The sequence below is a fragment of the Perissodus microlepis genome, chromosome 7 (assembly GCF_051167445.1).
Source record: "Perissodus microlepis isolate ML-2025 ecotype Zambia chromosome 7, ASM5116744v1, whole genome shotgun sequence".
Taxonomy (NCBI): domain Eukaryota; kingdom Metazoa; phylum Chordata; class Actinopteri; order Cichliformes; family Cichlidae; genus Perissodus; species Perissodus microlepis.
This window is the reverse complement of record NC_140467.1, coordinates 11,564,683-11,590,806: the sequence shown is the minus strand read 5'-3', so window position 1 is coordinate 11,590,806 and position 26,124 is coordinate 11,564,683. Positions and strand designations below refer to the sequence as shown.

The 26,124-nt window shown below is 40.3% G+C and overlaps 1 long non-coding RNA gene across 2 annotated transcripts; it reads right to left on the bottom strand.

Annotated features, from left to right (window-relative positions):
- Positions 1-6,493: 6,493 nt before the first annotated feature.
- LOC146382610 (uncharacterized) lies at positions 6,494-15,442 on the bottom strand. Of its 2 annotated transcripts, none has more exons than XR_014800664.1 (3): positions 15,163-15,442; positions 10,781-11,017; positions 6,494-9,650 (listed from the first exon to the last, which is right to left on the bottom strand). It is a non-coding gene; the product is annotated as an uncharacterized LOC146382610 (long non-coding RNA). The 2 variants fall into 2 exon arrangements; XR_014800665.1 differs by having other exon boundaries at positions 10,918-11,017.
- Positions 15,443-26,124: the final 10,682 nt, after the last annotated feature.

Genomic DNA, 26,124 nt, shown 5'->3' with positions numbered 1-26,124 from the left:
CTAAAAATATGAACTGCTGAAATGATTTTTTTTTTATTTTTATTTTTTAAATAATTTATACCTTAAGCTGAATGTTACAGATAGGGTCATGGAGTAACATCCTCTGCCCCCTCCAGGTAGCATCACCTGCCTTTATTTCCTTTGCAAACCAATTCCAGCAGAATGAACAAAGTAATATAAGACACTGAAACATCTTATAGATATTAATCCTTGGCTTCTAAATCATAATTTTCCTGTGTCCGCCTTGTGGTCGGAGCTCTGTTGGTCACCTGTTCTGCTGACCTGCTATCCATTGATGGCAATCAGTGAGGCAATACTTAAGGCCAGCACAGTCTTTCTTTTGTGTTAGTTTCTCATGGTAGTAACCAGGCCTCATTGCTTCTTGTCTTCATGTTTATGCTTTCTTTTGACCCTGATGTCCTTGTGCCTTCAGTTTCCTCGTCAAGCCACTGCTTAACTCAGCTGCAGCTTAGTAAGCTACAGCTGAGGCTGGTCACCTCTGAGAGATTCTCTTCCTCTCCAAATCCAAACTACTCACCACTCATGCCTGCCTGTCCTTCTGCCTGCCCTCTCCTCTGAATTACTGGAAAGAAAACATTGAAACTTCACTCAATTACGCTCACTGGGCTACCCTACCCGGAGCCTCACGCTCTCCACCTGTAAGTGATGCCCAAAATTCAGAAACCATCTACCTCCCAGTAATAGCGCACCATTCTCAGAACCTAATCCCTGTATTGACTATCCCTGATCAACTCCACCTGTAAACCAATTCACGGGGCCACAATATTCACCAACCTCGAGCTACGCAATGCTTACCATCTGATCTGATGAATGGAAGACCACATTCAAAACACCCATAAGACACTTTAAATATTTAGTTATGCCATTTGGCCTCACTAACACGTCAGCAGCTTTTCTGGCACTGTAAATGATGTTCTGAGGGACTTCCTGAATATCTTTGTGTTTAGACTTAGAGCTTTTTATTGTCATTGTGCAGTTTCTTGCACAGCGAAATTGGGTAGCTGAACCACAAAGGTGCTAAAGTAAGAAGAAGAGAAACCAATATACAAAGGCGGAAAATAAATAAATAGAATACAGTGTATATGTATACATATGTGAGTGGAACTATATACATGGTGTATGTGTAGGAAACATTGAAACAGACTGGGACCAAAATAATTGCACATGAGCCAAAAATATTGCACAGAACATGGAAAGACTGAGATATTGCACATTGGTTTGCGTACCTAGTTGACATCCTGATTTTCTCCAGGATGCTGGAGCAGCACCGAGTCCACTCTGTATTGCAACTTCTCTCTATAAGAATCAGTCATATGTCAAGGCAGAAAAATGTGAGTTCTATTCTTTTTCAGTCACCTTTCTTGGTTATATTCTGGCAGGAGGGCAGGTCAAGACCAACCCAGCAAAGATCTGAGCCATGAGCGAATGGCCCACTCCACGTCATGGAAACACCTTCAACGTTTCTGTCACGTCCGGGTAGCAGATGTGTGGAGTTGTAGAAAGGACCCAAAAGGCGGCAGCTGTGGTGCAGGTGAGTATTTATTTACAGGAGTGGGTACAAACAGCAAAGGTGGGTGAACATAAAACTGGAAAACCTAAACTGGGTAAAACTAACAAAACAAACCAGAAACGAAGATGCAGGGAGGTCCGGGGAAATACATACGGAGAGACGCAGGGAAACCGAGGGGAAACAACACAGACGAACCAGCAACGACTAAGACAGAAGACAAGACTTAAAAACACTCAGAGAACACAGGGAGATCACACACAGGTGGGGGACACAGCTGGGAGTGATTAACGTGATGAGACTAGGGAGGCAAACTGAAAACACTCACATAAGACGCAGACCTTCAAAATAAAACAGGAAACACATACACGCAATGACACAACACACAAACTTCACACAGACTGGGGAACACATAGGAACATGAAAACAAAACCCAGAATAATAATAACTACTAAAACATAAACACGGAGTCACAAACTCCGGATCATGACAGTTTCCTTGTTTTTGCCAACTTCTACCAATGTTTTATTCAGATAGCTGCACCAGCGAGGTAGTTGCACCTTTCACTCACCTGAACTCAACTAAGATTCCATTTATCTAGGTCCCAGAAGCCGTTGAGTTAAAACAGCTATTGACTTCTGCATGATACCACAAAACCATTCACTGTAGAAGTAGATGCCTCTGATTCTGGAGTTGGGGCCGTACTCTCTCAACATTCATGGACCCAAAGTAAGCTGCAACCTTTTGTCTTTTTCTTGCTAATCAACCTGAGCCTGCAACTATCCTACCTGCCACCTGCAATGTGGGTTCTGTGGGTTCCACTAGGCCCTTCAGAATCAGCCAGACCCAGGTAACAGCCCACCAAATCACACTATGTACCAACTCCTGCCTGTTCAACAGTCATTCATTGGGCTCACACTGCCAAATTCACCTGTCACCCTGCAGTAAATGAAATGAAATATGAAATATTTAGACCAGCCTGCCTGGCACCAATAACCATGTAATGTTCAGAGTCACTTAAATCATCTTTCTTCCCCATTTTGATGCTTCCTTCAGCAGGTCATCTTGACCATGCCTACATGGCTAAATGCACTACCGTGTTATTGGCTGATTAGATATTTGCATCAACAAGCAGTTGAACAGGTGTAACTAACAAAGTCGCCAGTTAGTGTAGCTTTTTACCACAGTGACTTTGATGTGATTAATTCTTCTTCTTTTTCTCATTCTTCTGTTTTGATATCTTCCCTCTCTGACTGATCCCAGCAGCGGTAATTGTGGAAGTAGACACCTTGCTGTTTGCTTTCACCTCAGATGGCTGGTTATCTTTAGCTTCTTCTTGACTTTGAAACACTGTTATGAACAAATTTGGACACTTGACAGAGCTTTTATGTATCCTAATGCAAATGTGCAAGCTCACCAAGGCTTGCAAAGAGTGATTGAGCCACGAACCGTGAAAATGTCAGGCCCTATTAATAACAATGCCGGTTCAAGCATGTAGATCATAATGTCTGCACTTCATATTGTATAGTTAGATGGCCAACATTAGATGTCTATTTATTTCGCAGAGTGAGTGCATTTTTTTCAGATTGAAGCTGCAGCCCTGGGATTAATAAGCCTCTCTCGGTCTGCCTCAGTTAGACTCAAAGCCACAAAGCCACAAGCAAGCTGAGCAGCAGCCGCCTGCAGTGCATAACAACGGCTCCAAATCTGATAGAAATGGACAAGTCAGTGTGAGGGTGTAAAAAAAATCTGCTTCCATTTACATGTTCATGCACTGTGGCAGAAAAAATGGGTAGTTTTGCACAGTTACAAATAATGACTGAATGATGGAATCAAAGCTTAAAAAAAAGAAATTAAAAAAAGCTGAAAATGCACCTCGTGATTAATTATACTATCAATCCCAACCACAGAAATTAGGTTTAGCATTTCATAGCACAAAGCTTAGAACTGGAAAGCAGAATTAGTAACTGAAATCAGAACAGAGCTTTTAAATATTAAACAATTAATCTTTTGTAGGCTAATTCATTTCATAATCTTTGTAACATGCATTGAAAATACTGAGTATGTGTGCTTGTAAAACCCCCAAGGCTGTGGTCAGTGAATGTGGTACTGAGCATCTAAACACAAAAGTCAATACTGCAGCTACATACTGTAAACACTGTTTTTTTTAAGGTTATAAATTAAGTAATTATATTAGATCTTTCTTTTTGCATGATGCACCTACCAAAACCAAGTGCTTCTTGAATATACTGGAAAAACAAGCATTTTTGGAAGTAGTCACATCACATCTTGCCAGGTCAGATCTTTTCAGCTTTTCAAACTGGATTTCGTCCAATGGCTCTGATGCACAGCAATGCCATCTCGGTTCACTGAATATCTCCTTGCAGTATTTGGATGCATGCATGTATTTAATGGGTTTGCACCACGCACACCGTGCCCCAGGGCTAATTACACTCACACAATTCTGAGGTCTTCTATTGTCGCCTTTTGAAAGACTCCTCTGACACAATGGCATTAGAAAATAATGTGGTGAGAACTGAGAACAATCAGGCTTGTTTTGATGTGCTGCTGATGATGCACATATGCATAGAAAGTTTTTTTAAAAAGTGCACACTGTGTAAGAGTATTTACACCCAGCTCAGGGTTAATCATTAAGGCTGTTTTTTAACATGTGTGAAAGGCAAACACACGCTAACATGCATTGACACAAGCGGTGGGGACCATGTAAGATACAGAGGAGCAGAAAGCAACACAGAGAAGGAAGCACAGTTGACTTCCTCTGTCGTTACTCACACCTGCAGTAGGATGCAATCTCCATAGCAACAAGACTTGGCAACACTGTGCAGAGTTGATATTTGAGGTTGTGATCTTTAATACCCCTTTTCTCTCCTTTTCCCCCCTTCTTTTTTGTTAATGCAGTATGTTGTAGAAATGCATTTGTCCCTGTGTTTTTGTTCCCACCACCTTCGTTCTTGATGCATAAGAATTAGCCCTATGCTGATTTGCTGCTGTCATTAACCTATCATGCATAAAGGGTCATTAAAATGGAACAATTGCCTCAGATGAAGCTGTTTGACTGTTTAATCATACAGGGATGTGTAGATTAAATTAGCATGATGTGCTGGTTAAATGATATGATTTAATATAGTGTAATATAGTTTGCAATAAGTTAAACCTTGCTGATTCCAACCTTGAGTACTGAGATGACCAGTCAATAGAGCAAGTATAATTAATATTTTCTATTTCATTTTCCCTCTTTTATATATTTGCTACTCATCATTTCAAATAGATTTCAAAATGCTTTATGTCATTGAAAAAAGTTTATCTCATGAGTCTCATTTAGTAGTTAATGATTAGTTGCTGGATACGTCTGTAGCTGGTCTTTCCTCCTTTGTAGTCATGTGCAAAACCTGTGTGATTTCAAGTGTAATCAGCTCAAAGACCAAAGAGATAACTGAAAATACACACTGACAAGATCTTTGCACAAGAAATGTGACACTGTTAAAATGAACAACACTCAAAACACAAACCATATTCACACCTTGAAACCATCTATAATTTATCTGAAAGGAATACAAAAGCTGCTGCTGAGCTGAGAGCCTCAGGGGTGGCTGTCTTATTTCACAGTGACCTTGGATGTCCACTTCTTTTGAATTAGTTGCTTCTCAGTTTGTTTCTTTTATTCCTCTTAAATATTCATGTAGTAACCTACATTTGCTTCCCTGAAGAAGTGCAGCCTCATCATGTGCTAATAATGAGCCTGGTGGCCACACAGTCCCAATCAGGTAATGGTTAACTTGACACTGCCATCTAGTGGTTGTGCAAAAGGAGCTTTTAATTAATTAATTATTATTACTTTTTCATTTAAAGGATTCATCATTGGAAACTTTTTTTTATTTCCTTATTTTTTTAAACTCAGTCATGTTATATCTAAATGACAAAAGAGATTTCCTCAGTGTGTGTTGGCAGCTACAACTCAACCACAAACAGTTATGAATTCACACTAAATTATATTTTATAATGTTGTACTTTTAGGAGTGTTGAATGCATTTATAACTGGCTTTGTGAAGAACTTTCAAATGTGTATTAATAGACAATAAATTAATTTAATACAAAATTAATCAAATATTTGGTATTAAATATTCAGTCTTTATGAACACGTTATAAATGCTTGCAAACAAGCACCGTAAACATATCCTTGCATGTGTTACATATATTACATATTTATATCTATAAATGATCAAAAGGAGTGTTCAGTTTTTATGTTTGAATCATTCTCACAAGGACGTTATATCTGCTGCCACCATCCAAATGGAGTGAAGAATGCATTGATTAGAATCTGGTTCCTAAAGGTCAAAGGTTTCTGTGACCTGCTAAACATGGCTTTGCCTGTAAATAAAAAAATTTAAAAATTTAAAAAAAAAAGCAGTAAGAAAACATGATCTCTAAAGGGATTAAATTCATTTTGACATTAACATTTTCTGCAGAAACACTTGTCTGGCTAACTCAAAAGCATGGGGCTATCCATATTGCACTGTTGGCGTTGATTGAGTGTGTCCTCTGGGACAACTGTGCAGATTTTTTTTTTAAATGTACTATATTACTTCTAATCTTTAGAACAGCTGCACAAAATAGAGCTGGATACATTAAAAATTGTCTGTGTTCACATTCAATGAAAATATAAACTGTAATATGATTGCATTTTATGTTGCACGCACCCGTTTTAATGTTTTGGAAAAAAACACAAGTGTTGACAAATGCATGAATAAAAATTATATTTGCTACACTCTCTTTATATTCTTAGTGATAATGGTGTTTGCAGCTATATTATGTTTTCTTAGTTGGACACAGAGAGAACATAACTGAATAGAAATTATATCTGAGAATGAATTTTATTCAGTTTTACAAAAGGTGATTATTTCATTTGACACAACACCTTAAATCACTTTAAATAGATATTCCACTCTTCTGTCCACCTTCATCCTGAGCTTAGGTTTCTAGAGATCCAGAGAGTCAGTGACAGGTCAGTGCATGCACACCTGTGTTAAATGCATCTATATTTAGCCATCATCTGTAAAAAAAAAAAAAAAAAACACTGGAGAAAATCTCTGATTTCAAAAGAAAGCTGTCACAGGAAATATAACTGTGATGTTTTTTTCTCTACAATTTGAATTGACAGCAAAATAAAAGCACTTAAAAAAGGATCTTGTCAGAATCTTGAGACATAGCAAATATCTTACATAATATGACATTTTTGGATAAAACGATTAGAAGCTTCCCTCATGTAGGGCAGAATCCAGATATCTAAATAATTGTTTTAATATCAAAATGCATTCCCAGTGGTGGCTTGACATAGTGTAATTAATGAAGTCATTAACCTTCCTCTTTTCCCGGCATCTGAAAATGCATACCATTTCCTGTAAAAGCCATTTTGTTGTCATGGACACAGACAGAAAAAAAAGGTTGAAAAAAAAAAAAACGAAAAGGAAAACATCATCTGTGTCCATGGCAACTGAGTCAAGTTTAGTGCTGCCAAAAATGGTTTAGGCAAAAAAATCTTCTCAGAGATGTGAGATATGTGCATCAGACTGCACCTTGCATGCTACAGCGAGCTACAAGTAAACAAAGCAAACACGTGCTATGTTTTAAAATTACCAGACTCAAAAGCACCTATTCTACAGCCAACAGAAAGATCAGATTAAAGCTCTTAATGGTGATAATTTTGCAATCAGTGCTGCTGATTAATAATAAGGAATGAATACATGCCTATTGTAAAATCTCCTGCTAGTTCTCAGTCATAGAAAATAGCTTCTTTTCCCTGAAAACAGAGCAAGGCATCCTCAGGAAGCCTCTAATCCCCTTTAGAAATCTTAGTCAACTACTAAAAATAGAAAGCATCCATGGTGCCCTCTGCTGGAGATTAATTCAAGCTGCTGATGTGAACTGTACTCTACTTTGGAGCATCAGGCAGTGCTGCAGGGCTCTTCGCAGTGACTGTTCACTCTTCCATGTAAACAAGACTTTGCTGATTGGGCTGGCAACTCTAATTTTACTGCAGCACTGATCTACTGTTGCTGTCTTCTGACAATGCTGAAATCCAGTTTGCTCACCAAAACCTGATTTTCTCTCGTGCATGACTTTATCGTCCTACTGTCTTGTCCCTACTTCCTCTCAGGGTTCAAGGTTGTAGGAATTACCGGGTGTTCCAAGAAAAAGCCCAATCAAGCCTGCTTGTTTTATTTAAGCTAATCCTCTGGTTTTTTTGGTTTTTGGTTTTTAATGAGAGAGGAGGTACAAGACAACCACTGGGATTTGTCCACTTCTTTGCTCAGATAAATAGTGATAGTTGGCTGATCATGGTAGAATAAAGGAGGGAAGCCTAATTTATTTCACCATACGTTGTGGAAATCTTTTCAAAAGGATCAACTTCATCAATTAGAATAGGATTAAAAACTTACAGTGGGACCTTTAAGAACATTTTTACAAAGATTAATGCTATTTTTTTTTTTTTACACTTTTTTATTTGTTCAACATAAGCTACGTTCTTGTATCATGTGTGCTGACTTCAGTGCCACCAATACCTCTGTCCTGTCATTGCAACAATGTAGCAACTTTTGAAAAGTTTTGTTGTCCTACAGAATCGCACTGTCTCTTTGAGTCAACACCATATGCATCGCAGCGAACCAGTGGATGCTGCTGTAAGCTGATTCTGGGCCTAAGTGTGTACAGGCTTTTCAGTAAAAGAGATAAAGCTTGGGACCTAGTGAGAAACAGTAAAGGTAAAACCAGACTGACGTGAGTCTGCGAGAGACAGAAAGACAAAGAGGAAAAACAAAGGAATTTATGTGTTTGTTTGTGTAGACAACACTACTGCTGCCTGCAATGAATGTGTATGTGTGTGTCTTTGTGTGTGTGTGTGTGTGTGTGCGTGCGCATGATGGCCCTGGTGCTGCTGACAGTGGGAATGCAGCGCAGCTAATCCCAGAGGAGAACAGAGCACTGCAGAGGAGATGCTCGGCAGATCTCCCCTCATCCGTGTGACTGCTGTTGGCGGCTGGTGTGGAGAAGAAATCCGGAACTGGATCAGAAAGTGAGTCAGCCGTGTTTAATTTGCGCGGGACTTTCACGCTGAAGAGAGGAACTAGGCAGAGATAACCAGCACCAAAGCATACAGAGATGTCTGCTCCCCTTCCCCTGCCAACTGCATGCCCCAGGAGTGACTATAGATAACAGCCAAAAGGGTCAAAGCGTGTCACATATTGGCTCACTCACCCCCACTGATCCCGATTTAAAAGACTGAGCTGCGATGACCTACTGTCAGCTCATTTTAAATAATCTATGTACAAAATGTGGAAGTCATTTTTGATATTTATTCACAAAATTAATTTGTTAACACACACATTTCCTCTTTAGTTTTCCCCAAATGTGGCTTTAGGGTTGTTTCTGACGACTTGTGCCATGCAGCGATTACACTGACAGCAACTGGATAAAGTTTGGATGAACACAGATGAACTGCCAGCAGTGCACTGCTGTACATGACCTCAACACACTTAGTGTCCTCTTAAAGTTATGGAGTTAAAACTTTCATGTATGAAATGGGTAGGTTTTTTTCAACTTTTTATACCTGCAATTTTACTCATATACCTACAACTGATCACATTTCTGTGTAAGTATTAGGAAAAAATCAGTTAAACATAGATGGCATTAAATTGCCCAAAAGTCCGACATCCTGAACCTCAGATTACAGAGTGATGAATAACTACTGCACCTCTACACTCAGTTGTACATTAGTTGTGATCTTTTTTTGTGTGAACCTGAGGCCAATCCCCTTCCACAACACTAGCTGATAATGACTGAGAAGGCACAAAATTAGGGATTACAAAGATAATCTGGGTATTCACTTTTAACAGGACAGCACCAGGGATGAGGTGGAGCCAGACGGGCCTTAAAACTGCTGATGAGCGATGTTCTCAAAGTTACTTCAGCGGTTGGATGCAGATGAATGCTAAACGGACAGAGTGGTAACAGGAGTAGTTGAAGCTGGACTGCTGGTTTGGTTCTGATGCAGTGACGCAGCTCTCAGCTTTCCTCCCTGGAGACGTTTGTGATTTTCTGCGTTAAACTGTGGACAAAAAAAATTCATAACAGCTCTGGATTACAGTTACGTGGCAATAAGGGAACAATGTGAGACCTTTTTGTTGCTTTCACACTTCTTTTCATTTGTAAGTCCTTCTTGAGGTTTAAGTTGCTTTTGCTTTACTTTTTCATGCGATCGTGTTGTTTTATTACAAAAAAGGCTTTAACATTGTCAAGCACATATCCTTATCACTTTTCCAGCCCAGCTATCTATTAAATGTTTGTTGGACGGAGAACTGATAAGGGTATGAGTCTGACACTTTCCATCACTGATAAGTGGAAGCAATATGCTGCCACTGGGGCCAAAAAGTTCCTCGCAGATTTTAACCTTCAGCCAAAATATGCTTTAATAATCAAAAATGTATTTTGACCACATCTTTATGGCTGTCTTGCATTATTTTTTATGATTTCTTTAATATTTCACTATTTCTAACCAGTGCTATGATATTAATTTTATGCTTTTTCTTCTTTTTTAAAATTTTTCTACTGGATTCATTTTTTCTCTCAAGAAAAATTTGCAAATGCAGTTTTCTTTTCCAAACTGCGAGGGTTTACAAAAAAATGTTTAATTTTGTGGAGGCATATTGTCTACCAGGCTTGGCAGGTTTGTACAAGCAGTGCACAAATGTTGTAGATATAATAATAACAAAGTGTAATAATTTAGTTAACTAGTTGCTAGTTGCTTGTTTTAAAAAAGTGAACGTTTTTCTTTGTCAAGATACTGAAACCCAAATTGTGTGAATGCAACATAAAGCACTCTGCTGAAAAGACTAGAAAAGCAATACATAAATCCCCCTGTGTGGCCTCATATGTTAAAATTCACTCTCTGAGGCTTTTACTTTTTTAAAATTCTTTGTTTTGTTTTCAAATACTGAGATCAGTTTTCATGGAAGATGCTACGGAAAGGAGGATCCCTAAAAAGAGAAGCCAAATAAGAAGTTTTGATTTTCATCCCCAAACTTTTCTTTGAATTTGAAAACAACTGTGTCATAACAATGTGTAATAACACATGTAAATATTATCATTACTATTAACGTATTTCACGCATACGTTACTCTCAGGAACTGAAATACTGGGATAAGATGGGATACACAAATAAGACAGAACAAATATCACCTCTAACATCACGTTCAGTGAGTTGTGAGTCTGTGTGAAACTTTGGATTTTAAAGAACACGATCGCACTTGTGTTGCAGTGTAGATTACAAAGAGTGCGACTGCATGAGCCAACACAAGAGGGTATTCTTGCTCTACTTTTGCTGAGCAGCTGCAGTTGTCACAGATCTGTGGAGGGAATCTTCTACACGCAGGACACACCGATGATACACCCACAGCTCTACATTTAATGACATCCCTGAGAAGAGAGAAAGCAATCAGCATCAGATTAGCCAAACCTAACAAAATGACTATCGAGCATGTCAAATGTGAAGGTCAGCAAATGCTGCCTGAAGCTGATCTGTGGAGCTGTGCAGACTTTAGATACACAGATTATTAACCCGTGTTTCAAGCATCCTCACCTGTCGCGTAAAGGACCCTTCTGCTTTTGTGTTGCCTGTTCAACCTGATTGGTTTGACAAATCTTTAAAGGAACAGTCATTCTCGATGGTCAAGACATGGCTTTTGGGTGTTTTCATGTAATCTCTGTGAGCTCCGCAGAGCGATAATTAAAGTGTGAGACCCCTTCTAATGGGAGAAACAAAGATGACGTCTCTGCTTACGTTATGAAATATTATATTTTATACACTTTATTTTTGGACTGTGTTTATAGTTGCATAATTATAGCTCAAGTTTGGATTGTGAAGTTTCTCCAAATTGTTGTACTGTATTAAAAACTAATAAAAGCGTAGGCTCAAATACAAAATAAAAAGGTGCTATGTCATGAAAAACAGTAACATGTTATCAAAATGAAATAGAACTCATTGAAATCATGAAAGGCTGGGAAGTACTCCCATACAATTTCCAATTTTCCTGCTAGCTGTGAAGACTTATGCTGACATGATCTGGGAAAACCTTGTATTTTTTAACACTTCCAAAAAGATTTATATTGCTAAAAATAAATAAATAAACTGTTTACTGACGCCAGCATGTGCCAGCAAGGGTCACGCAGAGTTTCTCTATGAAAGAGTTTATCACAAGACAAAGAATCTTCCCTGAAAGCAACAAATCAAGAGTAGCTTGAATAAATGCCAGCATGTGACCGCCCTGTTTCTGATGCTCTTCTATTCCATCTGCATGCTCTCAGTATGTTGTAGCTGCATGCTTGCTTCTAATTAAAGATTAACCGTTTGACGACGACATGGGGAAAGTTATTGGGAGAGAGGTGTTCTGTGATCTGAAATAGTCAATACATCTAAAGCTCTCTCTTTAATTAGACACAAAGACGAAAACCCATCACCATGACGACACAATGAAGAGATAGAGGCGAATGAAGACGGGTTGGTCTCTAAGAAGCAGAAAGGGCACTGCATATTGCCATACATCAGGCTATATATTTTTCTTTTCAAACTCGGCTTCATTTTTTTAGATTTGCTGCTAATGTATTTTAGACGTGAAATCGTCTGTGGGCTCAGCGTGACACTTGACATCCGTTTGAATAGATGACTGTTCCCCCTTAGTGAAGATGTAAAACAGCTAATGAGATATGATTATGTCTGGGATATAGAAGAGCTGAAAAATAGCCTGCTCACAATTTTCATGTGGAGAAAAAGAGGAGAGAGAGAGAGCAGGAGAGACATGAAGCACACCTTTAAGCGAGTGAAGTGAGAAACGCACAGCCCAAACTAACAGCTGACCTGTTTGGACCTCCACGCCACCATCTGTTGCCATGTGACAACCGTTTACCAAGGCATCCAGCACCTCAGATGCTTCTCAGACCTGCACCATCTGTACACCGGCAAACCACGGGGGACCGGCTGACTGACGGGCCTCCTTGAAACAAAATGGGTTCAGGACACCTGGGTGAAGGAGCCCGGCAGCTTTGTCTTGGCGTGCCACACTGCATGTTAGGACTAGTTTGTTTCCATGTACTTGATAAGGAGCTCAGCAGTTACTACGGCTTGACATGGAGCAAAGCGACTGGCGACACTAATTGCCGTGAGCTCCTGATGGTGATCTATGAAGATGAAGATGAATCTGCAGAGCAATCAAACTGAGAGTAGAATAAACACCAGGCTAGAATGACTTTATTCACTTTAAATACAATTGGAGGCCCGTGTAGCTCCATATTCATTTCTGTGATTTGTTCCAGTTTCTTCTGGATGCACGCAGTGGTCCCCTGTTGGCTCGTGACTCTGCTGACAAGATGTAAAAAGGTGGTTCATGACATACCATGAGTGTATCACCACATATGATGCTGTACAAACGGTGCCAAATGATGTTCTTATTATATATTGCTGTTTGCCACAAGCCCATGAGCTGTGATAAGGCAATGAAAACAAATTCACACCCAATGATGAGCCAGCACAAAGGCCCTACTGAAACGGCAGTTCTCTCTGATTCCCACTAGTTAAGGAAACAAACCAGGATGCAGGGCATTTGCCATTTATCTTCATGACCTTTCTAAAACCACAGCTCCATATGACATACACGGGACAGGTGAAGTTCTGTAAGTCTGCAAACTGGCAAAATTCTCACAGTGTAACACAACACAAAAAATGTGAAATATACCATTTCTGTAGTGCTACAGAGGTGTGTGTTTGCTGTAATTAGCAAAATGAATTTAGGTAAACAGAATTCAGGTTTTCCTTTCACGCCTGCCACAGATAATGAGAAATGCTGTAACATCATTTGAGAGTGAAGCAGAGTAGTAAAGTTGTCACACATTACAAAGCAGTCTGCCCCTGATGTCAGCGAACACGCTTTGCTAACCTTATATCTGGAAGAGGAAACATAGTTTCAGCACATAGTGCGTAGTCTTGGTTTAATTAGTTATAATGATTCGAACTGGCAAACTGCACTCTAAGGCAGGCTGTCCACTGGGTTGGAGGTGCAAGCTCCACGGTCCCTCTACGTGATTGACAAAGACACTGAACCCTAAGCTGCTCTGGTGTGTAAATGCATGCGTGTGAATGAAATTTTTTTTGCAAAGCACTTTCCTGAACCTAGCTAGAGTTAAAAGGTGCCACATAAGAGCAGACCATTTACTGTTCGTTAGAGTTAATTAGAGATTCATAAGAGGACATGAGTCACAACCTCTTTTACAGACATCAAAAAAACGGGCAGCCTCATGGTCACTAAAAAGGACGCAGTTGTTATAAACACTTAACGTGTAGGAACATGGCTGTCACGTGCACACTCGCTCCAAACCATAAAGTTATTTAATGAATGGCATTTCAAACCCAGCTGTGTAAAAATGATGACCACGCTTCATACTGTGCACTTGCTTTGAATGTTACCCCCCCTTTAGTATCTGTTATCAGTGAAGTCACTGTCATAGATATTCACTCCACACATCTTACAGTAGTGTAAATAAGTTCATGGAAAATCTCCAACGACCTCTGGTAGCCAGAAAAATATAACGTAGTTTCTAAAATGTGGTGAATATGAAAGTATTTATGTGAATCCAGGCTAAGATCTTTTTCTCGTCTAACCAGTTTTTAGTTTATGCCTTAACTTAAAACCAAAAAAGTAAGAGTTGAGATGTCTTAAGTCTCCTGGGTGAAGGTTGGAGGCTTCAGTCCTCATAGAGATCTTTGATAGGTCTGGATGTAGAAACACTTCTGAATTATTATTTTTAGTAACGCAGAACTGATCATGACTAGATGAGGTGATAACAGCACACTGAACCTACTAGCTGTTTAAGAAGGCACTTTGCTGATGACATTTACTGATAACAACTGGCAACAATGAATAATGAAAACAGGTTAAATTAATTCTTCTATAGCATTTTTCTACTCAACTTGCCTCATTGACCCATTCATACAAGCACTCTCTCGACACCTAAGTGTTTTCAATCTACTTCTATTCACACTCAAAAGAATGCAACTGAAAGTAAGATTCCATCTTACTTTCCCTCTTTCTTTTCTCTCCCTGTGAAATACAGCAGCTGGACCTTTAGCTAGCAACACACTGTGCCACAAACTGTACACAAACTCTTACTCCTGTTATACTCATTCCTCTTCTGCACTCATTCCGGCCAATTTTAACCCCCGGGTATAAATGCTACAGATGACACAGTTGAGGAGTAGAAAGTACAGATATTTGTTTTAAAACGTAGGGAGTAAAAGTAAAAAGTTGTCAGAAAAATAAATACTTAGTAAAGTACAGATACCAAAAAATACAGTAATGGAGTACTTGTACTTCATCCCACCTCTGCCACACACCCACACAAACCCTCATCCTAAGAAGGTCACCTTTACAATCTTTCTCTTAGTATTTAGGTATAAACACAAAGCATAAATAAAAACCATTAAAAAAAAAAAAGACAAAATGATCAGCACAGTGCTTTAGAAACATGAACAGGTAGAAACAGAGACACCTGACTAATCATCTGTTTCTCACCTGTTGACGTTCAGGGTCTGGCTGCTGGCCTGGGATCGGCAATCACTCAGCATCACTCTGGGTCCTTGGCTAGCTTAGCATTAGCATGCTGTCTGCGCAGGTGCTTGCAAAGAGCTGAAGTTGTGTTAGCAGTATAAGAATAGTTGTCTCTGTCTTGGATGCAGTTTGCACTTTACCATCATTCTCTTATCCAATTGTGCAATAAAAATAAAAGTAATGTCAATATCTACAATGTAGACTGCACCACCATTTTCCTCCACAGCTGATTGTACATCAGCTGATTGTAGCACATGTGCAAGTGGAACCGACTGATAGGCAACCAGGCTAATGACCTCTGCATGAACTGGTTTCTTGAGTCCCATCCCAACCTAAGTGTACGTTATACAGGACTTGGTGTAATTTGCATTAAAGAGCAGAAGTGTTTGTTAGAATGTCAGTCAACATCTCTGAGGTGACCAAATCTTTATGACTGATGATAAGAGTTGAACCTATGGCTATGACCCAGAGACCAAGTCTTCATAGTGAAGGCATCACTGTTAGACGCTCAGTTGGGATTCATGGGAATTTTCACTACATTTGTATCGTTGTTGTTGTTTTTTCTTTTTTGGTCACTTGGGTCCTCTGGTCAGATTGTTGGAGTTCAAGTTTTAAGGTTGCTGTTATGACACAGTGAAGAAGCACAGTAATTGCAGCAGGAGGAGGCCAGCGATAATACTACTCCAGTTGTTTTATTTAAAACAGGTTCTTTGCTTTTTATAGGATGCATTCCTATCAGCCAAAAACATGTCTAAGATATTAAATATAGATGTTTCGTTAAAAAAAAGCACGAGAATAGTGAAAAGCACTAAAACTGCATCAGAAATGTACAACTGGATGTTTATGACTACAGTATATTACCAAAGCACCCAAACTCATACTAAATTCCATTCATATCCTTAGCTTGCTACATCTTGCTGTCCTGTGTTATTGTCTATATAGTCTGTTTTACACCAACAATAAAAGAGCACAACGACTCTGTGTTTAATTTAACCAAACATGAGCTGATTAGGAGGAAATCAGCTGCAGTTCCAGTAACGAAAGTGCTTGATGTCACAGCTGGGTGTGAAACATCTCTGAGGGATCAGTGTCAGCACAACACAGGACCACCACCTCTCTCGCTTCTCAACATTAACTAGCCTATAAATATAGATTCCCCATAATTTACCATCAGGTCTAAAAGACTCTCATTTCTTTTAGTCAATACTGACTAATGCATCTCATCAATAAAGTAGCATGTGTTCAATTTTTGCAGCATTTAAACTCCTGCTGTTAATAATCCTTTCTGGATCTTAGATCTACAGCCCTGCATTCTTAATGCTCCTGTTTTTACTTTTTTTCTTACCCAATACCTGCGGTAGCACAAAAAAATGATCATCAGCTCTGAAAAATATATCGACACTCAATGATTGTGGATAAAAAAAACTTGGAAAAATGGCAGACTTGCACACAAAAACAGCAATGATTGAAAAAAACTAAAAAAAATCTCTTGTCTTTTTAAGGATTTTTTTTTTTTTTACATTTTGGAAAAATGAGCATTGTCTATCAGAGCCGATAGATTGCTGACATATGCAGAGAAACAGACAGCAGTTTTCCTCTATGCAGGTTTTTCTTTTGTAAAATCATTGATAAAAAATCATTTGGAAATAGATATGTATGTATGCTATGTGTGCCTTGCCTCTCACCCTATGGTACCTGGGATAGGCTCCAGCCTCCTGCAACCCTGAATTGGGTAAGTGGAGGAGAATGGATAGATGGATGATTATGTTAAGTCTACATGGTGCAGTTATTTTCTCCTTTCAAAAAACTTCCATCTGCAAAGATGGAGATAAAACTGCAACAAGACCGAGTCAGTCTGCTACCAGTCTGCAGTCAATGTGTGGCTGAATGAGTTCATGTTAGTATTTGACATGCAGTTTGTTGCTCTTTGCTGCAAATCTGTTGTTTAAAAACACAGAAATTCACATAAACTACTTACAGTCAGAGTCCAGCCAGAACCTCATAAATTTGAAACAGAACTTCAGAAATTCCTCCACAAATATCGACGTAGTTGCTGCAGGATTTAACTGCGAAATGTCTAGCATGATGTATAACATCAGTGCAGACTGACCCACACTGATTGCAACATGTTGGCAGTCTGTCTATTTTTTAAATTACATAAAAATCATCTGCAGACCTTCACCAATCAACAGGCTTAGTTGGGCTACGATTTCGCAAGTGGGTGCTGCAGCTACTTGCAATCGCAACTGACTTTTCCCAGTTGCGAGAGGCTGAAATGAAGAACACTAACTGCTGGGAGCTTGAAACTTACCATATAGACATAAGAGAGGTATGCATCTATAAATCTGATGCTTGGCAGGAATCTCAATGAAAAAAAAGTATTTCATATTAAACATTAAACACCGGTTTCTTTTAATTTCCCAATTTACAATTTTGAAAATTCTGTTGTGATTATGTATGAACACACACATTGTCCAAATCAATAATAGCTAATGATTTGTTGCGTTTTCTGATCCAACAGTTATCGTGGATGCTGTAATATCCTTGTGTAAAATGGCTCTAGATGACTATTTGTGCGAGAGAGGGGTAATGATAGCTTTGGCAAGCTAACACATCATTAACCAACAATAGATGGCTGATAGATGTTTTTTTTCTCTTTTTTTTCCTGAGATTGTCACCATGACAATTGACTGTAACACAATACAGTAAGTGTTTTTTTTTTTTTTCTATTTTAAAGCCTGCATACACGCCCGGGTTTCTGTTTGCAGAAACAGGTTGTTTTGCTTGGCTGCTGGCTCTGTGTGTTTCTTGGTGGTCTTGCCTGGATGCGTGGTGCTGCATGGTCATCTCCCCTCAGAGACATGATCAGAACGATGCTTCTCTCTAATGATGCTGGGCTGACTCACCTCCCAGTTGACAGACAGTGCTTTATTAGTTTCTTCAGGATAAACGTCTGCCTTTCCAGCCTTTCCAAAGCCACATCTCAGGGGTCACTGACACAACCGTTTCTTTATTTGGTTTATTTATAAACCCTGTCCCTGTGCCTCACTGAGCTTCACCACACACCTGGCTGTGCATGGCTGATCACATTGATCAAGTCAAACCTCTAATAAGAACGAGCACTAAACAACAACAGCAGCACCACCAGCATACACCGAGCACTTCAAATCCAGCGTCTTGTTTCTTTTTTTTATATGTCTGCACACAAAACGTCAATAATAGTTGTTTATTAAAAATGTCAGTGGCACATTTCTTGAGTGTTATATACCAGGCCACATTTTTGGCTAAAGCCAGCCTGTCCCGCAGCTCTAGAAGAACTCGTCCGGAAGGATGCTACAGCATTTCCTTTAGCTTCCACTAAATTATGGGTCCAGGTAAAAACGTGTTGTAAAAACCAAAACCAAGGGGAAGGTGTGATTCTTTTATTTTAGCTGCATCCATTGTTTCCTGAAGTGCACAATAACACGCAGCAGGCTTCTGTCTGACTGTCAGAGCCAAAGGGGGAAGAAAAAACAGCAAAGGTGAAGTTTGGTGACATCAAAGAGCTACAAAATGATCAGAGAGAGGTGGGATGGGTCAACAAAACATAGGCAGTTACTCATCTGAACACCACTGACTGCTCAAATGGAAACAAGATGCATAATACTGTTTGTGAAAATTTGGATTATGGAAGTTTCAGTAGTTAAGTGAAAGTCACAGGCCATACTTATAATCCTAGACACAGCTGTCCCCTGATTCTGCAACTTTATTACAGAGCTTCACATCTGATGCACCAGATGGTTTGTTCCACAGAAAACCTGTGATCGCGCAACTCTAACAAGGTAAGCTAAGTTTCAGCTTGGTTTATTTATACATCTTGTTCAGTTTATTTATAGCATAGTTTTTGGTGTCAGCAGGCAGCTGTTTTCTGAGTTAACGCTGTTAAGCAGCCTGCTCAGCACCAAAAAGAAGACAGACGCAGACACCACGGGTTAACATATTGGAGCACTGAGTAGCTAAAGTGCCTTATATTTCCCTTTGGAGCTAGTGGAGAGGAAAAACAACAGCAAAAATAAATAATTAATTCACGACTTACCAGCGGTGACAGTCTCTAACCTTAACTGTAAACCTTAAAATTTACATAAGGAAAAAAATAAAAGACAAACATATTTAATTCATTTAAAATCTAAAAACATAAATGCATATTCACCGCGGCGCATACACCAAACACACGATTTTTTCTTTTGGATGACCCCATTCAGTTCTAGCCACAGTCCCTTAAGGATTGTGTTCTCTAGTTGGCTGTCCTGGATTGGGAATCACATTAATCATCCCTAAAAATACACAAAGACATTACTCTTGCTGGTGTTCCTTCTGCTGGTGTGAAAAGTTATTTTTGTAATCAGCACAAATACACCCAACTCTGCGGACCTGATTTTTATGTATTCATTTTTTATTTTGAGTGAAGAATGAATATGAGCCCCCTTTTCTTTCTAACTTCATGTTTCAGCAGCTTCTTCCTTTGCCTGCGAGGACAGTTGCGTGCTGGAGAGAAGAGTTGTGCATTGAAATACATGAACTGTTCGCAGCTTGCACCAGAAACCTCTTTGTGCTGACTAGTTTGCACTAGGAACATTTCAATTGAGGCATTTGGGCTTTAAATGAGCAATTAGATCAATAGCATCAGCAGAAGCAGCAGGAGGAGCAGGAACCCAGCATGGCTACTTACATATTTATTTAGGGCACATCCCCTCCATCTGTGCCTGTATTAACATGGACACTGTAAACCGGTGACAGGAACAGACATATCTCGTTGCCGTCAAGGAGCAACACTTATGATACAGATTTTAAGCTGACACATAAAACAGCTTTTAACCAGTGATGCATCAAAACATTTATGGGGGGTTTTTCTACCAATTTTGCCAACCTTCTGGTGTACATAGTGCAGCACTCAAAATCACAGCAGATGTGAATCCAGTTAATTCTGCAGTAGCACCAAAGTGGAGCTCCTATGATGTGATAAATCACAGGTTGGAAGCTGTTTTGTTGTCACTGCCCCCAAATGTACTCCCTTATATCTACTAAAACCCCGACGCTTTGTCCAGATGTACACCTCTCAGAACTGTGCATAGTTTAAATGCCTGTGCATGCATGCTTGTTGAGATATTTTGGACGTACAGGAGTGTATGCAAGGCTAAATAAATGACTAAGATTATCTTCTGTGTTCAGTAATGTTTTAACTGCAGCATCATTTCCTTGGAAACACAGTTCATTGTCCTCTCACTCAGATCAGATCTGTTGCTGTGATATCACAGCTGCTACTGATTATGCTCTGTGACCATTTTGTCAAGGCACACTCGCACAATGAAATGCGATGAAATGAAACCTTTGATCAGCACTAATTAAATCAGGTTCCCTCTCCATTTAGCGTTCATCGAGTCCTACTGAATAGAGAACAACATCGCAGGCTTAGTCAGAGGACAGCACACAGCTAATGTGTTCCCAGCAGTGAAAAGATCATGACATTCAATTTTTATTAAAATGGACTGATTAAAGACACCGAGTTTTAACGTAAACACAAACACTGACAAAGATATTGACATGTACACTCATGATTTTGGCCATGTTCTTCAAAACTCACACGAGGAGGAGGCACAACAGGCGAGAAGATGATAAACATGACTCACTACATTGTGATACTGACACAGTCGTGCCATGGAAAACATCCCAGCAGCATCCTGGGCGTCTCCAGCTCCAAGGGATGTGTGCCATTTGCAGTGTGGCTTAGAAGAAAAAGGAGATTGGGAATCCCCCCAAATAAGTGCGTCTTTGTTATGTTTAAAATTAGAATTTGATGAGTCATAAAGGATATAACGTGAAAAAAGCAGAACAGACAGAGATGCGTATGATATCGACGAGACCTTTATTTGAGAAGAATATCTTCATTTTACATTTCTCCTTCTCTCCTTTCGCTAGTTTTGATGTCAAAGCAGAGAAGAGGCTGATCCAACACTTGCCCTGTCTTACCCTGCAGACCGAGGCAGTACTCCACACTGAGCACACAGGAAGTCTTTATCTGGACAGTTGCACCTCTGAAAGCCTTCCAAACCAAGATACAATTCCGTCATCCTACCACACAAGATATTGTTCTCAAAATGTGCCAGCTGGAGTGCCGTCTTTGAGTTCACAGCCAAACTAAACTGAATCCACTTTACACAAAGGCTGGGAGCGCCTGGAGCAATAAAAAGGGCTTACACCGGTTCATCCTCCAGCTGCTCAAAGACTGAGTCATTAAAACAAATATAAACCTACAGAGATCAATATTTTTATTGACATTGAATCAAATAGAGTTCACTCAGTTTAGTTTTATTAACACAGTGCAAACTGACAACAACCGTCACTTCAACTTATTCATAATGTAAGTTACGTACCCTACAATATTAGAGAAAACCCTGATCCCCTATGGGCAGCACGTGGTGACAGTGGGAAGAAAAAACTCCTTGTAAACAGGAAGAAACCTCTGGCAGAACCAGGCACATGAAGAGGCAGGCATCAAAACAGAGAATATAGAGTGACAAGGATGAAACAGAAGCTATGGGTGAGACAAATGACTATATATCATGATTTATTTACATGCAGACAGGTGAACTGTCACTGAACAAGGAAAAAGCAGTGATTGGTGAAGCTTTACTATTTCATGAAAAACATTTAGCTCATTTTGATGATTTTGAATTTGATGGCAGCAGTGCACATAATAAATGAAAGTTGGGAAGGGGGCAACAAAAGGCTGGAAAAGTAAGTGGTACTAAATAGAAACAGCTGGAGGAGCATTTTGCAACTCGTTAGGTTAATTAGCAACAGGTTGGTAGCATGATTGGATAGAAAAGGAGCCTCTTAGAGAGGCAGAGTAGAGATGAGTACAAATTGTGGAACAATTTCAGAATAAGGAGCCTCAACATAAAATTGGGAAGACTCCTCATCCAGTACATAAAATCATTTAAAGATTTAGAGAATCTAGAGAAATCTTCCTGTGCACCAGTGAATCACTGGTCTAACTGAGCTCAAGATATCTGAATATGCTTTCTTTACATTGCATCGCTGCACGATAATTGTGCACCTTCTGATCCTCTGAAAAAGGAGTCAAAGCCCTCGATTGACAAGCGTGCTTCGCTTAGTTTAACATTACAGATCATAAATTCAATTGATTTAGGCCAACTTAAGATTTAAGCAGGGAGCATTGAAAAATGGTTAACTATTAATTGCATTTTATGCTTTTGAAGTCCTTGTAGGTGGAAGTTGGAAAGACACAGAGTAAATGGTGATATTCTGGTTTCACTGAATCCCAGGCTGCTGCGTCTGCTTAGAGAGGTGATCTCCCTCTGGGATGTGGAGTGCTGTGAGGCAAAGATAACTGGTTCTTATCTCGATCTGCTCAGTCAGGTATGAGAGCTCCTGGCCCAGGGGAACACTAGCAATGGGTCTCACGAGCACAGTGGGAACCAGAATGCAGATGAATTTTCCTTACCTTTAAGAGAGAGTCGAGCATTATATTTATATTGAGTATCGTCAGTCTTTTTTACAAGCAGCCTGGCAGCCAGATCACCCTGGTGCCGTATTATAGTCATGCCTGTTTTGAATTGAAATCAGACAGGAAAACTGATTATTACCTGCAGAGTTGTGATTCAAGCAGAGAGAGCCTCACTCACTGTGCCTCCTCTGATACAAGTCCTGCCTAGTCTGTGTGAGTAAACAGCAGGACACAAACACGGGCAGCTCAGCCAAGTGTGTCAGCTAAATCAGTCGGATTCAGAAAGTGAGAGATGCACAGGTGGCACTATGCTTTCAGCACAGTTATGCTGATCTAATACTTTAACAAGACTTCTTGTTTGCAGGGTTACATAGTCATTTATATATATATATAACTATCATGAAGGTGAACTTACCTTTACGATACCGCCATACATTGTTCTTGGTACAGAAGGAGTTAAGCTGAATGTAATAACTACAGTTCACACGACTGTGTTCAGCTAAATCTGGTTAGTCAGGGTGGGTCCAGATCAGATGGAGATCTGGCAAATCAGAAAAATGTGAGCGTAGTAAAGCTAAATCTATATGCTTTATGCTTTTGAGCTGGTACACATGCAAGAGAATGACACAACACTTTAGAAACAATACCAATTAAGCAATCACAAAAATCTAGATAAAATCACCCTTAAAAATAGTAGAAAACTACATTTTGTATTTAACCTGAGAACACAGCTTGACAAGTCGATTTCCCATTAGGTAGATAATTTAAAAAAAAAACCAAAAAAAACTGTAAAATGATAGGATGAATGATAATAATGAGTATAGAATATTGAATATATCATATTATATAGAATTATAGATTGGTAGCATCATGATAGAAATGGATAATAATGAAAACAGACTGAAAAGCTTTGTGGAGTATAATGATCCGCATGAAAAATAACACCTAGCTTAAAAAAACTTTTAAGCTAGGTGACAGACAACAACACTGTGCACCATTAACAGCTATATCAAGTAGAGTATGACAAAAACACCATGATGTCCTATTGCATCCAGTAGCACTTTGCAGTTTGCAAGCCAGCATGCTTGTCTGGCTATTCTGACGACCGTCTGCACAGTGGAAGATACATCACAGCGTTTAAAGCAGACACCAAGAAAGCACAGACAGATGACAAACTCGTTTGGAGGATGATTATAGCACATTCATGTGTAAAACCTTTGAATTGCATCTTTTTTTCTGTGTACTTTCATGACCGACCGATGAGCAAGAGCGTGAGAGGCAGTGTTAAAGCAGTAGTGAGCACCAGTTCTTTCGATGCAAGCAACAGTAGTAGCCCTACTTTGTATAAAAAGAAACCCTGAAAAGGACAGACTTGGTCCCATGGTCATATTGAAATTTGTCCTAGTAGGTGGAAAACAACTTTCTCTATGATCTTAGATAAAAATATATCTTGAAAATGGACCTAAAGTTAGATGAGACAGACAGATTAGGTTTGGTTTTTATGAAAAGGCTGCACTATGGCATGTTTTAAGGCACTTGGGACATTTCCTGAACCAAGATTACTATTGATTACTGCAACAATATTTGGCCTGATTGTATCAAAGGCCTCTTTATAGAGGCATGGAAGCAGAATGTCCAGTGTGCAGGAAGTAGGCTTCAAATGCAGGATGTTATCTTTTAATGTTAGACAGGAGGGATAGATGGGTCAAGAGCGTGAAGTATACAAGCAGATATAATTCCCAATGAATAGAAAAATGTAAGAAGCGCTATAAGATCAGTGTGTCAGCTATTAGTGGGATTAATCACACAACAAATTGCAATAAATAGATCACTGAAATATTTATATTTTATTAGCTTTCATTGCATTAAAATAGGAAGCTAGGCGTGTGGTGGGGGTGTGGTTTGTAGCTCCGCTACAAAGGAGTGGTGGGGCAGTGGGTTCGGTGGGCATTGCCAAAAAGCTGGCAGAGCAGCTGGGACTGATTTGTGTGATCAGTCCTGCTATTTCAGTGGCGAGCTGGGACCAAAGGAGAAGGTTGCGCCAGGAATAAGTCGGCTGGAAAGCTGCACAGAGTGATCTTGGAAAAGGCTGCAAATAAAACATAAAGTACCTCAATCAGTGCAGCCAGTGGAAGCACTGGCAATGATGCTGGCGGAGATGGCCGCCATGAACCAGGAGCAGGCGTAAGTGGATCAAGATCAATGGCTACTGTCTGTGAGCCAGACGAGAGTGTTGGAGTACTTGGTTGCTCTGTCTGCCTTCCCCACCGCACCGCTGCAGCTCCCCCTGTAGTGATGCTCCACCAGATGGTGGAAGGAGATGACCCCCGGGCATTCCTACAGGTCTTCTGGGACACAGCAGAGGCATGCCGGTGGCCTGAAGATGAATGGGAGCTGTGGCTACTGCCTCTGTTGTCATTTTGAGGACGCATGACCGTCGAACATGGACTGCCTGGGCTCCGAGGAGTACCACTGACTCTTTCAGGAGTTCTGAATGGGGGGGATTTGGCTCTTCGCCTACGCCAGGTGGCTACAGCCTGGCCACACAAAGGCAGAGGATTGGCTGCTGCATCTGATCATCCTTGAGCGGTGGAACAGGTCTGCTGCCCCCAGTCAGTGAGCCTTGACGTGGCTGCATCACTGGCCAAGAACCCCTGGTAAGGTAGCCGTGCAAATGCTGAGGCAGGAGGCAGGTGCGTTGGAGGTGTGGTAGGCCGGGACACTGGCATCAGGAGTGCCCGCTGACGGAGGTCCGACCTCTTACCCCGGTCCAGGAGGGATGTATAGCTTACCAGTAAGGTACCAAGGGGGTCTATGCCAGGCAATGGTGAACTCAGGCTACACACAGACCCTGGTCCACCAAACCCTGGTTGACTACCACAAGGTGAATGAGGTGTCACATTTTGATGCTTATCCCATACCCTGGGTCAACCAGCTTCTTGACTGGTTAGGCAGTGCTCATTTTTTCATGACAATGGATTTTACCAAGGGCTACTGGCAGATTTCCTTGTCTGCAGAATCCGAGGAAAAACGGCCTTCTCCACTTCGTAAGGGTTGTACCAATTTGTCACGCTATCGTTCAGCTTGCTTGGAGCCCCAGCTACTTTCCAAAGCCTCATGGAAAGTGGGTGCAGGGTGCAGGGTGCAGGGTGCGGATGCAGCGTCTGCATTTGATTTGCTACTGCCTACTTGGATGATGTCATCATCCATAGTGACACCTGGGCTGAGCATATGCAGCAGGTGGCCTTGGTCCTGGAGTCTCTGAGGCAGATGGGGCTCACAGCCCAGTCAAAGAAGTGTGCAGTTCGACTGAGGGAAGTAAAGTATCTGGGGTACCACTTGCGAAGCTGGCAGGTGTACCCACAGATGGAGAAAACAACAGACTTTTCATCCTGCCTGCATCCCAAGACCAAAAAAGA